Raw genomic sequence first — 6568 nt, 5'->3', positions numbered from 1 at the left:
TTATTTCTTTGGTTCCTCAATATACATTTACCATATTACAATGTAGGCTATGTGTTACAGCACTACTTTTCGTGTCCCTCTCAGGAATTGCTCTTGAGAATATTTCATGTAATTGTCCCCTCCAAAGTTGATATCAGATTTTCGCCCCTGATGGCCATACATTCAGCTTGCCTGGCCATTGCGTGGTTCCTACTTGGGGATGTATGGTCACCTGTTATCTCCACTCAGGGCCAGCTGCCATTCTCCTCTTTCGCTAGCTAATGTATTTCTATTTTTCCTTCCTTCAGCACGTCTACCTTTCTCCCACACGCCTTCAACTGATTGGCAGTATTCTCTAACCATTACTTTTCTGAAGAAAGTAACAAAAAAACAAAACCAATATTACAACAAGACAAATTAATGAACAGGAATACGTTATAATTTCTCTGCGGTTTTAGGTTTTGTTCTTGCTATAATTTATACTTTTTTCTTCCTGAAATAATTTGACCGTAGAGCAAGCTCAAACAAATAACCAGTTGTTTCATTGTGTAATTTTTGTAAACATTTTTTTACTGAACTAATGCTTAGTGATACGGAAGGAAAGATTATCTATAGATCGGAAACGTGACCTTTTCTTGACTCTGCAGCTATTGTCGTGGAATATTGCCTCAAAAATATAACACTCTTACAAAAACTTGTGAATTCACTATAGGCTTTAATACAAAGTAGCAAAGGCGAGATGGTTTCCCTAAGCACTGGCTTTGCTTTTATACACATACAGCATATGGGTACATCCCATATGTAAATGCAGTTACTAGCCTTAGTCCTTCTGCCACCATTATCTTTTAGTCCGAGTTCTTTGCTTGTTTACGCCCAGTAACGCCCATCTCTGCTTCTGGTTAGGTTATAATGGTGGCAGGGCCCCTTATGTCATACAAAAAAATAATACATTTATTGTATACTTATATTTCACCTGTTGGTCATTTTACTACCATCCTCTTTCCCGTGTCCTTCTGACATTAGTATGTCTGACTGTCATAAATGTACTTATGGCCCTGACTTAATGCATCTATTAGTTATGGCCAGCTGCCATAAATGTACTTATAGCCTCAGCTAATGTATGTCCAGATGCAACCAATGTACTTATAGCCTCAGCTAATGTATGTCCAGATGCAACCAGTGTAATCATTGTTCTTGTGTTTCCTTAACATAGCAGTTGTACCTAGCTACATTATATTAACTCCCACCCTATTTAGAAAGCATATTCAATGGTGAAATTCCATCCATTGCCAAAAACATGTTGACTCTATTGGAGTTTTTCCAGTGCATATATGTGCCTATTACACATTTCGTAGTAGTCAGCAGGATAAGTGCACTCTATACGTGTGTCTAGGTCATTAGACACCATTAGACATGCACCTGTCTGGGGAGTGGCATGTCTGGTTAATTTTGTACTATTGCTATGGCCGAATATTTACTGTTGCTATGGTTACGCCTATTGAGAATTCTGTAGCACATGTATGCCCATTATACATTTTGAAGTAGTCAGCAGGATAAGTGCACTCTATACAGTGGATTTAAAAAGTCTACACACCCCTGTTAAAATGGCAGGTTTTTGTGATGTAAAATAATGAGACAAAGATAAATCATGTCAGAACTTTTTCCACCTTTAATGTGACCTATAACGTGAACAATTCAATTGAAAAACAAACTGAAATCTTTGAGGGGGAAAAATAAAAAACTCACAATAACCTGGTTGCATAAGTGTGCACACCCTTAAACTAATACTTTGTTGAAGCACCTTTTGATTTTATTACAGCACTCAGTCTTTTTGGGTAGGAGTCTATTAGCATGGCACATCTTGATGTGGCAATATTTGCCCACTCTTCTTTGCAAAAGCGCTCCAAATCTGTCAGATTGCGAGGACATCTCCTGTGCACAGCCCTCTTCAGATCACCCCAGAGATGTTCAATTGGATTCAGGTCTGGGCTCTGGCTGGCCCATTCCTAAACGTTAATCTTCTTCTGGTGAAGCCATGCTTTCGTGGATTTGGATGTGTGCTTTGGGTCGTTGTCGTGCTGAAAGGTGAACTTCCTCTTCATCTTCAGCTTTCTAACGGACGCCTGAAGGTTTTGTGCCAAAATTGCCTGGTATTTGGAACTGTTCATAATTCCCTCCACCCTGACTAAGACCCCGGTTCCAGCTGAAGAAAAACAGCCCCAAAGCATGATGCTGCCACCACCATGCTTCACTGTGGGTATGGTGTTCTTTGGGTGATGTGCAGTGTTGTTTTTGCGCCAAACATACCTTTTGGAATTATGGCCAAAAAGTTCAACCTTGGTTTCATCAGACCATAACACATTTTCCCACGTGCTTTTGGGGGACTTGATGTTTGTTTTTGCAAACTTCAGCCGGGCTTGGATGTTTTTCATTGTAAGAAAAGGCTTCCGTCTTGCCACCCTACCCCATAGCCCATTCATATGAAGAATACGGGAGATTGTTGTCACATGTAGCACACAGCCAGTACTTGCCAGAAATTCCTGCAGTTCCTTTAATGTTGCTGTAGGCCTCTTGGAAGCCTCCCTGACCAGTTTTCTTCTCGTCTTTTCATAAAATTTGGAGGGACGTCCAGTTCTTGGTAATGTCTCTGTGGTGCCATATTTTCTCCACTTGATGATGACTGTCTTCACTGTGTTCCATGGTATATGTAATGCTTTGGAAATTCTTTTGTACCCTTCTCCTGACTGATATCTTTCAACAATGAGATCCCTCTGATGCTTTGGAAGCTCTCTGCGGACCATGGCTTTTGATCTGAGATGCAACTAAGAAAATGTCAGGAAAATCCTACTAGAACAGCTGAACTTTATTTGTGATTAATCAGAGTCACTTTAAATGATGGCAGGTGTGTAATGACTTCTATTTAACATGAGTTTGAATGTGATTGGTTAATTCTGAACACAGCCACATCCCCAGTTATAAGAGGGTGTGCACACTTATGCAACCAGGTTATTGTAAGGTTTTTCATTTTCATTTGTCCCCCTCGAAGATTTCAGTTTGTTTTTCAATTGAATTGTTCACATTATAGGTCACATTAACAGTAGAAAAAGTTCTGACATGATTTATCTTTGTCTCATTCTTTTACATCACAAAAACCTAACAGGGATGTGTAGACTTTTTATATCCACTGTATGTGTGTCTAGGTCATTAGGCACCATTAGACATGCACCTGTCTGGGGAGAGGGCATGTCTATTTATTTGTGTACCGTTGCTATGGCTCGAATGTTTCTAAGCCCAAATATGAAACCAAACTAACATTAGTGCTAGGCAAAAAGATAATGGTGGCTAAATGCCAGAGGGGATGAATCATTAACATAAAGAGGAGTTAGTATGTGTATGATGTAAGGATGAAACCTGTATAAAAACCAGCTCGGCTTATATTACTTTGTAATAAAGTCTAATTGAACTCACAGGCTCCGGTATTTGAGAAATATTATTGACTTGAATATTTCCACGACAACTCCGGGGACATTGTCATCGAAGTTGTCATAGAATGACATGGCATTGAAGTTGTCATGCATGTCTTGTCGTAGAAATATTGGTTCAATAATATCGCTCAGATACCGGAATCTCTCAAATAGACTTTATTACAAAGTAACAAGCCGAGCTGGTCCAACTGCCTTCCCCAGTCTCAGCACACTCCTTTTATACAGTTTCATCCTTACATCACATACATAGTCACTCCTTTTTATGTAAATGATCCATACCCTTTGGCATTCAGCCACCATTATCTATTTGTCTTGCTTCTGTGGGGATATTCCAGTACATGTATTATGCATGTTAGAGTAGTAAGCAGAATCAACGCACTCTCAAGCCATTACCTAGTCCCATGAGGTTCATTGGAAGTTCACTCTATATGTGTGTCTAGGTCATTAGGCTAAGGGAAGCCATTACCGAGTCTCGTGAGGTTCATTAGACGTGCATTAGGAGCATAGGTTTGTATTACTTAAGCACCATTAGACATGCACCTGCATTAGGAGTGTGCGTGTCTGTTTAATTTTGTATCATTGCTATGGTTCCGCCACCAATAGAATCTGTGCCCTAATATATGTGCCAATAAGAAAATGGAAACCAAGCTAAAATAAGTGCAAGGCAAAAAGATAATGGTGGCTAAATGCCAAAGGGGATGAATCATTAACATAAATAGGAGTTACTATCTGTTATGAGTACCTCGTCATGCCGTACGGGTTGATGAATGCTCCATCAGTTTTCCTTTGTAGACAAGATTTTCAGGGACCTGCACGGGCAGGGTGTAGTGGTGTATATCGATGACATTCTGATATACTCCGCTACATGCGCTGAGCATGTGTCCTTGGTATGCAGGGTACTTGGACGACTGTTGGAGCATGACCTGTACGACAAGGCCGAGAAATGTCTGTTCTTCCAGCAGGTCGCATTTCCACAGCAGGGGTGGAGATGGAGAGTGACCTCATTGCAGCCGTGCGTAATTGGCTGACTCCCACCACTGTTAAGGAGGTGCAGCGATTTTTAGGGTTTGCCAATTACAACCGGAGATTTATCCGGGGTTTTGGCTAGGTGGCTGCTCCCATTACCTCACTGCTGAAGGGGGGTCCCGTACGGTTGCAGTGGTCGGCTGAGACGGACGGGGCTTTTGGGCAGCTAAGAGCTCTGTTTACTTCGGCTCCCGTGTTGGCCCATCTGGATCCCTCTTTGGCGTTCATAGTGGAGGTGGACGCGTCCGAGGCTGGGATAGGAGCCGTGCTCTCACAGCGCTCGGGTACGCCACCGAAACTCCGCCCCTGTGCTTTCTTCTCGAAGAAGCTCAGCCCAGCGGAGCGTAACTATGATGTGGGGGACCGTAAGCTGTTGGCTGTGGTTAAAGCGTTGAAGGCGTGGAGACATTGGCTTGAGGGGGCTAAACACCCTTTCCTCATCTGGACTGACCACCGCAACCTGGAGTACATCCGGGCAGCGAGGAGACTGAATCCTCATCAGGCAAGATGGGCCATGTTCTTTACCCGTTTTGTGTTTACCCTGTCCTACAGACCAGGTTCCCAGAATAAGAAGGCAGACGCACTGTCCCGGCTGTATTACACAGAGGAGCGGCTCATTGATCCCACTCCCATACTCCCGGCCTCTTGCCTGGTAGCGCCGGTCATGTGGGAGCTGGACGGGGACATTGAGCAGGCGTTGCGTACAGAGCCCACTCCCCTCCAGTGTCCCGTCAGGCGTATGTACGTTCCGTCTGCTGTCCGTGACCAGCTGATCTATTGGGCCCACATGTCACCCTCCTCTGGCTATCCGGGGATCGGTCGGACGGTGCGCTGTCTGACTGGGAAGTACTGGTGGCCCACCTTGGCTAAGGACGTGAGGGTTTATGTTTCATCCTGCTCGGTGTGTGCCCTATGTAAGGCTCCGAGACACCTGCCCAGAGGTTACCCGTTCCACAACAACCTTGGTCACATCTGTCTGTGGATTTCTTAACCGATCTACCTCTTTCACAGGGAAACACTACGATCCTGGTCGTTGTGGATCATTTCTCTAAGTCCTGTCATCTCCTCCCTCTGCCCGGTCTTCCTACGGCCCTACAGACTGCGGAAGCCCTGTTTACTCACGTCTTCCGGCACTACGGAGTGCCTGAGTATATAGTGTCTGATCGGGGTCCCCAGTTCACGTCGAGAGTCTGGAAGGCATTCATGGAACGTCTGGGGGTCTCGATCAGCCTTACCTTGGGTTTTCACCCCGAGAGTAACGGGCAGGTAGACAGAGTCAACCAGGATGTGGGCAGGTTTCTGCAGTCCTATTGCCAGGACTGGCCGGGGAAGTGGGCGGCATTCGTGCCCTGGGCCGAGATGGCGCAGAACTCGCTTCGCCACTCCTCCACTAACCTGTCCCCCTTTCAGTGCGTATTGGGGTACCAGCCGGGTCTGGCGCCATGGCAGCAGGGTCAGACCGAGGCTCCTGCGGTGGACGACTGGTTCAGGCATGCGGAGGAGACATGGGAGGCCGTCCATGTTCACCTCCAGCATATCGCGCTTTGCCAAAAGACCAGCGCGGACCGTCACCGCAGTGAGACCATGGTGTTCGCACCGGGGGACCGGGTCTGGCTCTCGACCCGAAACCTGCCCCTCCGCCTGCCCTGCTGGAAGCTGGGTCCGCAGTTTGTGGGGTCATTCAAAGTCCTGAGGAGGGTGAACGAGGTGTGTTACAGATTACAGCTTCCCTCTGATTAACCCCTCGTTCCATGTGTCTCTCCTCAGGCCGGTGGTGGCTGGTTCGCTCCAGGAATCTGAGGTGCGGGAGGTTCCTCCGCCCCCTCTGGATATCGAGGGGGCCCCGGCGTACTCCGTTCATCCATCCTGGATTCGAGGTGTCGGGCGGGGGGCCTTCAGTACCTCGTGGAGTGGGAGGGGTACGGTCCGGAGGAGAGGAGGAGAGGTGCTGGGTCCCGGTTGCGGATATTCTGGACCCCGAACTGCCACGGGAGTTTCACAGTGCCGGCCGGATCGCCCTGCGCCTCGCCCTCCGGGTCGACTCCGGGGCCGGTGTCGGCGCGCCACTGAAGCCGCGC

Source organism: Salmo salar, chromosome 07 (genome assembly GCF_965601325.2).
Source record: "Salmo salar chromosome 07, fSalSal1, whole genome shotgun sequence".
Lineage (NCBI taxonomy): Eukaryota > Metazoa > Chordata > Actinopteri > Salmoniformes > Salmonidae > Salmo > Salmo salar.
The sequence above is the reverse complement of the archived record's forward strand: the minus strand, read 5'-3'. Positions refer to the sequence as shown.